The following is a 9874-nucleotide window of genomic DNA, read 5'->3' on the forward strand; positions in this document are numbered from 1 at the left end:
GAGGAAGTAAGTGGGGCTGGCAAGGCAGGGGAAAGGCGGTTGGGCTTGGCTAGGGGAAGGGGGGCTCCGGTAGGGGAGGTAATCGGGGATGAAGAAAGCTTTTTTTTTTAATTATTCTTTTTTTAAATTTATTAAAAAAAACCAATTAGAAGGTGACACATGACAAGTCACCTTCTAAAACAGGTTACTAATTTTACAAACCAGCTTAGGGACTGTTTTGAGCAGATAAGGGTCAAAGGTAGGATCGTTTCCAAATTTTGAAAATGTGGGATTGTTTTGAGTAGAAATGGCAAAGGTGTGATTATTAGTTTCTATTTTTCCAAAAAAATATGCATACAAAGCATTTTGGATAGTAATTGTAATCTAGTGGAAGGGATAAAATATAAATTATAATGAGTATTATCATTATGACCTAATATGTAATACAATAGTCTTTTTTGACATATCTAATCTATAGCATTGTCAAATACACGGTAGTTTGTTGGGGTATATCATTGTGCTGACCATTTGTCAAGAACTTATTGATAGTTGTTTTATCAAGATGATCACAAAATGATGCAATGATAAACGGGCCTGGGCCACACCCGCCACAAGTGTCCACTTGAAAAGTTCAAATAGGTTCCCCCTCAAAACCATATGACAACGAGGAGAGTAGCCTACCTCTCATGTGGGTTTTCTCATGGGCTCAACACTCCCCCTCACATGAGAGTTGTCCATAATACTAGCCCACATCACAACACAATCAAACATGGCTATGATACCATGATAAAATGAGCAGGGGCCACACCCGCCACAAGTGTCCACTTTACAAGTCCAAAGAGCTTCCACCTAAAACCATATGTCAATGAGGAGAGTAGCTCCTTAGCCTTATAAGTAGGCACGACTTTCTCTTTTCTTCAATGTAGGATACACATCCTAATAATCCTTTTCACTTTTATACTCTTTTAGTGTAGGATAACACTTTCACTCACATGTGTTTCTCATGGGCTCAACATGCAGACAAAGAGGCTCCGCATCCCTCTCTCATATTCACCCGTGTACCTTTCTAAAGGCACCTGAGTTCTCCCGCCATAAAAGGGTCATAATTTCTCATATTGCTGATTTGCTGCACATAGATTATCAACAAGAGTCTACTTACCTCAAAAAACATTTATAAAAGGACCCATGTTATCTTCAAAGAGATCATGCTATTCCCGAAAATCAAAGGAATGAAATATTCTACAACACAACCTTTGTGACACAAATAGATGCTATAGGTTTTCCGTAGAAGCACCAAAACTGACACTAGAGCTAGTCAATCAGGATGAAGCAAGGGAAAACAATTGCAGCAATGGGACAATTTTAAACAAAACCTTAAATCCAGCCTTAGATCATTTTTCCTATACCCATATTGAATTTTCTTAAACACGTACTGAGTTGACAGTCCCAATAATCTCATTTATAGCGCATAATTACCAACCTTGCTCTGATACCACTTTGTAACAGCCTAGAAATTCCTTCCCTTTAAAATACCTATTTTGCCGTTTTAAAAATACGAAATAGGAAAATCTAAGACAATACCGCCACCTTGAAAACGACTAAGGCAAAATATCAAAGACACACAATGGAAGACTATCTTTAAAATCATTCAAAACCAGTCAACTTAAAAGTCAAAACCAAACAAAAGTAAAGTCAAACCAAAGTCAAACGAAGTCAACCTACAACTTGGAACCATTGTAGGCCCTTAAAACCAAACAATACCGAAAACCTTTACGTTAGTCTCATAAGCATAATAAATTAAATAATATTCAAAGCAATTAAAGCATATCATATTCTTATGGAAACTAAGCATGATTCGCTTTTCACACATGCCTATCATGAATAAACTTCATCACCTGAAAAGCTTCCCTCTACTTGTCCCCACTACTCACTATTAGAAATGGGTCGTCGTAGAGCCAAGATATAGACAGGTCAAACAAACATACTAACACACAATCAGTCAAACAAACATACTAACACACAATCAGCAATGTTGCGTACATAAGCGTAAATAAAACACACTAACATGCTTTCATCCTATCATCACACAACTTACCTTGTTGCACCTGTAAACAAGCATACAAGACATTCAACATTAACTAGACAAAAACCAATGTCCATCTAATTTATTACACATCAAACGGGTTTACAACCAAATCCCTGCCCCAAATAAATTGAGGTAAACTACACCGGGAGCTAACCGGGTAGGCAAATGTACATGAAGTGACGGACGTCCTGCGCATAATAATAATAAAAGGAAAATACAGCATCCTGTACTCCAATTAGAAGCTATGGCTAAATATAAAACCCCATAACTCCCCCCATATGTTCATACTCGAGGTATATACGTTCCAAGAGTTTTGGTGCGTAATCTCTTTCACTTTACGTTGTTTTACATATTATTCAACTTGGTGATGACTATCAAACCGTAACATAATCAAACATTATAATTATACAAGCAATCAACCATACCAAATTAATTCTTGAATAATTAGTAACCATATAACTTTTAATGTTGAATCCTTTTTAATCTACCTCGGTGTCAAGACACCTTAAACACATAATGCGCCACAATCCTATCCCTCGGTGTTAGAAACACCTTAAGTGCACATAGGCACCGCAATATAATTCATTCTTGCGTACTAAGACACTTGATAGCTCAATTCCCATGCTTAAAGCATCAATAAAATTATATAAACCATAATAAAATTTCCTTTTAATAATCCAAACCAAATTAAATATTTAGTTTAATTAAACATGCCTTCAATCATACTAATAATAAAAGTGTGGTTCATAACCAACATGCCATCATATTTAATTTCAATCACCAATCCATCATAAATTATTCATACATCACAAATCATTCTCCAACATCAACCATACAATAAATTCCAACCAATATCTACCATGATACTACCTTGGAATTAATTAATCAAGCCTAGCATGCTTCTACATACTCAAATAATTACCAAGTACGCGAACGTACATTGAATATGATCTCAAAATCGCCATGACTAAATAAAGGTACTCACTTGGAAATCTCCTACAATCCAAAATTACAAAGAGACATTAATACCTATTCCACACAAATTTCCAGCAATATATACTGATATGTCCATTTTATATAGTGATTTACCCCCGTCCCTTGGTCATAATTAGTAGTGTTTTTGGCTCTTTCGAGCCACTTTTATTACTAATTGGTGTTTTCTAGTGTGTTCGTAGTTTTGGTTGAGTATTGTAGGAAATTGCACTTTTGGAGCATTTTCCCGGATTTTCGAGTAGCGACTACGAGCATTGGAGGAACACGGCCACTGATTGAAGCCCAAGGCCGGTTAGAAGAAGCAAATCGGTGATTAAGGACTCGGTATTGGAAATCCCGAGGCGTTTGGACCGAGTTCAAAGACCCAAGGAGGAAATCCGATTGGGCTTAAGAGTAAAGGCCCAATCAAAGTCCATTATTGGTGCCCAAGAGCTCCGCCCGGGGCCATAAGGCCTCGCCCGAAGGCGCGCCCGGCCGGGCGGGGCGAGCAAAGAAGAGAAGAACATCGCGCCCGGAGCACGCGCCCGACCGGGCGCAAGAGGTGATTTTAGCAACAAAAAGGCGGGCCCGGCCGGGCGGTGCGGCGCCTGACCGGGCGCGAGTTTTAGGGGGTTTGTTTAAGCTCCGATTAGTTTCATTTAGCGTAGAATTTTCTTGCTTAGTATTTGATGTAATTTAATTAAGTAAGTTTAGGACTTCTTTTACACACTCTTACTACTTTTCTCTCTCTACTTAGATTTTCTCTCTATAAACCTTTACTCTTTCTCTTGTTCTTAAACTCCGTTTGTAATTCCGTCGATTTGGTACGATTTCTATTTTATTAATTTCAGTATTTTTATTCCTTCAATTTCTTATGACTTGTTTAATTGCTTTGTTTAGTTTATTTCTAATCATGTCTGAGTAGTTTACTTTCTAGGGTTTATGGGGATCTAATAAATAATATGAAGGGGTAAATTATGATTGCTGATTGTTAATGCTTAATTAATTTCCTATTGATTGATTTAATGCTATGCAATTAGATTAGGCCTGGTTTAATTGTATGAGTTTGGCAATATTGATTCGAGATTCGAGAGATGAGAATTAATGTTTAGGCTTAGTTTCAATAGGCAGACTAATTTATAAATGGTTAAGTTGAGATTCGAGAGATGAGATTTAATACCGGTAAATTAACTCTGTGATTGTAATACGTAGCGAAAGCCCTTTATGATCTGATTGATTGATGCGTTAATGGTTGATTATTATGTTTTACCCTGGAATGTTGTTTATTAGTGAACCTGTGCCCTAGGTCTTTTAATATTTGATTTCTCCTATTTTATTCTCCCTGCTCATATTCTTCGTAGTATAGATCTTTAATAACAACAAATTATTACTTAATAATTTAGATTACTTTTAATTAATTAGGAATAAATTGACTTGTTTCCCTGTGGTTCGACCCTTCTTCCCTATCTACTTTAGTTAGAGGATTTAGGTAATATTTTTGATTAGGGGATACGACTTTACCCTGTCATATACACTCCTTAAACCACTCATAAATCCACTAAAACAGGCTGAAATTTAATTTAAAACACTTACTTTTATTCTCAATTAATGGGTAATTAAAAATCCTTTCAAGAAACTTAAATGTAGCTTATATACAAAAATTCCATCTTTATTAAATCATTTAAAATTGCTGTAATTGTGTTTTAAAACACTTATTTCAATAATTTAAATCATCCATAAACAATTTCCATCAATATACATAAACTAAGAAACCTAGGGTTTGTAATTTGGGGCTTTTTAATTCAAAACCAAATCTAAAAATTTATATATATCATACTTAAAATCAAACATCATAAAAATCATCACAAAACCCAAAAACAATAATTATATCAAGGGTGGATTAAATTAAAAATCAAAAAGAAGATTTTTTTTGTTCGACCACCGGCGCATGACACCACAGCATGGCTGCTGCCGCACGCCTGTTGGTGGTGCCGCTGCAGTCGCCGGTGGCTGTGGTGGTGGCCGGCGGCGTGTGGTGGTGGCCGGCGGTGGTGTATGTGTGTGGTGGTGAAACAAAATAAAAATAAAGGGGAAGGGGAAAATAAGAGAAAGAGAGAGAATAAGAGGAGAGAGAAAGAGAGAGTTACCTTGGATATTCTCCGCCTTGGGCAAAGTTTAATTTGCCCATGTGATGAGAAATTATACTCCCTCTCTAAAACCCTCCTAGGCTTAATTTCCCTTTCTATCCTTATTGATCCCTTTCCTATTTAAACTAACATTTTGACTTTCCTTAAATACCATTGACTTTAAAAATTTTCCTTTTTATAAAATTATATGCCCCAATGTTTTTAAATTATAAAATAAAGTATTTTCAAAATTATTAAATAAATAAATTGGACCTTTAATTAAAAATAAAACTCTTTAAATTAATAAAGTATCATAAATAATTCATTTCAACTATTATTTATATACTTTAAGAATTACTTATTTAATTTAAAATACATATAAAAATACAGGGTATTACATAATAAGCTGTGGAAGCCTACTATTGAGCATCTGAAGCAACTTTAACTTAATTATTTATATACTTTAAAAATTACTTATTTAATTTAAAATACATATAAAAATACAGGGTATTACATAATAAGCTGTGGAAGCCTACTATTGAGCATCTGAAGCAACTTTGGCCACCGTGAAGGAAAATCAAGTTTTACAATGACTACCAATGCCTCACTAAGCTGAGAAGAGGCACTGACTCCAACATCAAAGACACAATGTGCTTTATAATTAATTAGCTTCTTCTCATCATCATAAACAGGGTTTGGCAAGGTGTCATGGTCCGAGGGTTCTGACACCGGATCGTGCGGCGCGCTCTTGTCTATTGGCGACAAGGACGCAAGCCTAGAGCGCACTAGTGGAAAAATAGCTATCCGTAACAGGCAGCGGGAGTTACATATGCCACCGTTACGGATAGCCAATGTTATTTGTAACGGGCAATGTCCGTTACGAATAACGGGTTGCTTGTAACGGGCAATTGAAATGCCCGTTACAAATAATGGGTTATTTGTAACGGACAGTTCCAACTGCCCGTTACAAATACATTTAGCCCCAATTTAAAAAAAAAAAAAAAATCCCAGCATAAATCGCTAGGTTAGCAGTGTGCTTCATTATTCAATGCAAATTTTTATTTATCCACAATTTTTAATTAATACATTTGGCCACAAAACTAATAAAAATCCATGAAACAAATTTTTTTTTTCCTTCCAACACTAGTAAAATTTACAAACTTGGTGCTGCTCAAGTAGCAAAATAGGAAATAGTTTTGAAGGTAAGTGCGAAGTAGTTTTGAATCTTAGGTTTTTCACATGTTTCATCAGCAAGGGCAATGCAAATTGTGTCCTTCCTTTTCTTTCCCTGCAATATTAGATGATAAAAGTCAGAACTCAAAATTATATAAAAAACATGAACAAAATTTGAAATAGGAAACCAATATCATTGCGTAGGAAAAGCTTAACTAAGCTTAATTAATACAAAGGTTCATGTAATAAGAGCAAAAAAGAAGGTTGATTATTGACTAGGACAGAAAATACATATTAATGACTATGAGATTTAAACTTTTAAGAGGCTAGGTAGGATACTCATAACACTAGTATATATACTTCATAGTTCATAAAACCTAACACATGACATTAAATATTCAATGTAATCATATACTGTATTTTGATTATTCTAGTTACTTTAATCTAACCTTGCTTAAGAGTACTTGCACAAAAACTCTCTCATAGTGAACATATCAAACCAGGAGGGTTAATTTGGGAGTACAACTCATTCAAGCAACCCACCAACAAATCCTTAGCTTTATTACCAAAAGGATGTGGTTGGAAGTCTTTTTTAAGCTAAATTGGGTTGTCTTCAGAGGTAAAACTCAAGGTTACCTCAAACTAGTTATTCAGAATCTTAGAAGCTAGGGAAAAAGAACATGGCATCCCTGTTATCCAGAAGAACGGTACATTGCAAGAATAAGTTCACTTAAAATCATTCAATTTACTCAATTATCACATAAGATTGCACGCTGCTAGTTGCTTCAAGTTACTATTGTATTGAATCACACAACAAATTCTTACCCCATCTCTTTTTATCCAAGGGAGATTGCATGTTGAAAGCAGGCTGACTAGTGAGTTGACTCATTCAGCTTAGTTTTCATCATGTCACCAAAACTCTCAAGGTGACTTAAATTTGCATACAAAAAACCTCAATATAAGTAAATCAAACACCAACTTATAAATGTTAATAAAGCGGCAAGATTAGATCATTGTTTACAAATCAGCATAAAATTAAAACTATATGGAGTATTCACTCTAACTTAATATAGATTCATTAACAAATCACTATCCTATCCTGCCCGAAACACATCTAAGCTATTAAGTCAATTATCATGGTCAACACAGACAATACAACAAAATTATAGCATCAAAACAAATTACTAGCAAAAAATCCATTCCTTAAAAAACAATAATTTGCAGATCAACAAAATTTCTTAATACTTCCTACTACATTGACCAAACTTCTAACATTATCTTCTCAGAAAACGTTCACGCTACAATTACTACAAAATCATAATCGTAAAACACAGATTTAGCGCAAAATTCAAGATGAAGCACTAAGATTAGCAACAAATAAAGATTAATAATCAAACCAAGTTCAATGTCAGATCTAAGTAATGAAAAATTACAATCATAATCAAAATCAAACTCAATCAGCAATTGAATTCATCAAATTAACCTTAGAATTTTAACATACGCAAATCAAATTGAATCTTTAGATAGAGAGAGAAAGAGAGATGACTTGGATCGGATCCATGGAGAAAAGCTAGACAAATGAAAGATTTGGCGTTGAAAATTGCAAAATTGTTAAAAATGGCTTTTTTTTTTTTGGTTGAAATTGCAAAATTTTAACCTTGAAAATTTGCAAGTTAATAACGACACCCATAAATATAAAATGAAAATAAAAATCGAGAAAAAGTAGAGAAAAGGGGAGAGAGAAAGTGAGAATAATTACCCAATTTCTTTGATGGATGGTTTGTACACTTTCTCTTGAAGAGGTTGCATGGAAAGGGGGAAGCCGGGTAGTGAGAGGGCGAAGAAAAAGCGGAGTTCTCCAATTTGGCTTGAAAACATTGAACACCGTCAATTGAACCGTTATTTTTACCATCTTCATTATCCCAATCAACACTAATCCAGTCCTCATAATTCATCAGATCAACTCAGATCTTCAAAATCCAACAAAATTTATAAAAAAAAACTTCACAAAATCCCAAATATTGTAAGCTAAAAACATTATAGTTCAAAAGGATAATTAAAGATATCATACCTTACAGAAGAAGATAAGAAATTATTCTCGTCGTTATTTCGAATCTCTAACATTATCGCGCAAAACTGAACAAAAACAGAGGAAGAAGATTGAGTGAGGAGAGAGAGAGCGAGACAGAGAGAGAAGTGAAATGAGAGAGGAAGTGAAAGTTTGACGGCTATGTGTTGAAACCCTAATACTCTAATATAATGGGCTTACAACTTTTAGCGAATTCCGCCCCCATCACAAGTCTATTTGTATTGGGCAATATTTTGCCGGATACAATTAAATGGTTATTCGTATGGACTTTATTTGCCCGTTACAATTAAATGTATATTCGTAACGGGCATTATTTTTCCCATACAAATAGTTGTTATTTGTATCAGTCATACATATTGCCCGTTACGAATAGTCTTTTCGTAACGGGATTTTATTATGCCTGTTACAAATAAGCGTTACAAATGAAGTTTTTTCCACTAGTCGCGAAAAAGGTTCATGAGCACACAGCAACACGGACCAAGGGTATCTCAAAGAAGCACTCGTCAACAACGGGTGTGGAATCGGGGCTTGTGAAGGCTGATACTTCAAAGTGGGCACAAGCGGGATTGACGAGGTGAAAGCGTCTTTTGAGGTTTCTTGGTTTGGTGGGGGATGCTTTAAAACAAGACAAGCACAATATCTACAAAGGCTTAAAACAACATACAAGTCTTAAAGCAATAGCAATAGGGTAAGGAGTTTTGATTCATTAACCATTCACTCCTTAAAGAGCTTTATATTGATTGCATAGAGAAATACTAGTGAACACTTAAACTACAGTAACACAATAATTCTCCCTAGTGTTTAGAAAGTAAAAAGAAAAGACTTAGACGGTACAACATAAGGAAAATACAAGGAAAAGGAAAGGGGATACATAGAGAGAGAGGCAGATTCTAACATCCTCCCCACTTAAGCTGTCGACGACCTCGTCGACTTACAAAGAAAAAACATAAAAGATTAATCTTCTGTTGCCGGTTTGGTCCTCGTCCTGGTTCGGATGTTGGCGCGATTGCTGGTGTTACGGTTGCTGTCCTCTTGATCTGGATGATAGGGCTTGAGACGACTGACGTGGAAGACAGTGTGTATCTTCATCCATGTTGGGGGTTCAACCTTATATGCATTTTTCCCAATCCGTTTAGTAATGCGGATGGGGCCTTCATATTTCCTGATTAGTCTGCGATCTCTCCCTCTGAGGAACTTCAACTGCTCCAATAGGACCTTAACCATTACCATGTCCCCGACAACAAACTCTTGTGGCCTTCTGTTTTGATCGTCCCACTTCTTCATTCTCCTTGCTGCCCGCTCCAGGTAAGCGCGAGCAACTTCCATGTTTTGTTGCCACTTTTTCTTGAACTCTCGAGGTTCGCGACTTTTCCCTTCTTTTGACATTGTTATGGTGTGAGGTAAAAGAGGTTGTTGGCCCATCACCAACTCAAACGAACTTCTGTTAGA

General features: G+C 35.7%; 1 long non-coding RNA gene across 3 annotated transcripts; it reads right to left on the reverse strand.

Moving 5' to 3' along the window:
- Nucleotides 1-6205: 6205 nt before the first annotated feature.
- LOC145587927 (uncharacterized) lies at nt 6206-8591 on the reverse strand. 3 transcript variants are annotated; one of them, XR_014101495.1, is made up of 4 exons: nt 8408-8591; nt 8096-8306; nt 7162-7266; nt 6206-6451 (listed from the first exon to the last, which is right to left on the reverse strand). It is a non-coding gene; the product is annotated as an uncharacterized LOC145587927 (long non-coding RNA). The 3 variants fall into 3 exon arrangements; XR_014101493.1 differs by lacking the exon at nt 7162-7266 and having other exon boundaries at nt 8096-8268; XR_014101494.1 differs by lacking the exon at nt 7162-7266 and having other exon boundaries at nt 8408-8590.
- Between the last annotated feature and the right edge of the window lie 1283 nt (nt 8592-9874).

Source organism: Chenopodium album, chromosome 17 (genome assembly GCF_948465745.1).
Source record: "Chenopodium album chromosome 17, dcCheAlbu1.1, whole genome shotgun sequence".
Taxonomy (NCBI): Eukaryota; Viridiplantae; Streptophyta; class Magnoliopsida; order Caryophyllales; family Amaranthaceae; genus Chenopodium; species Chenopodium album.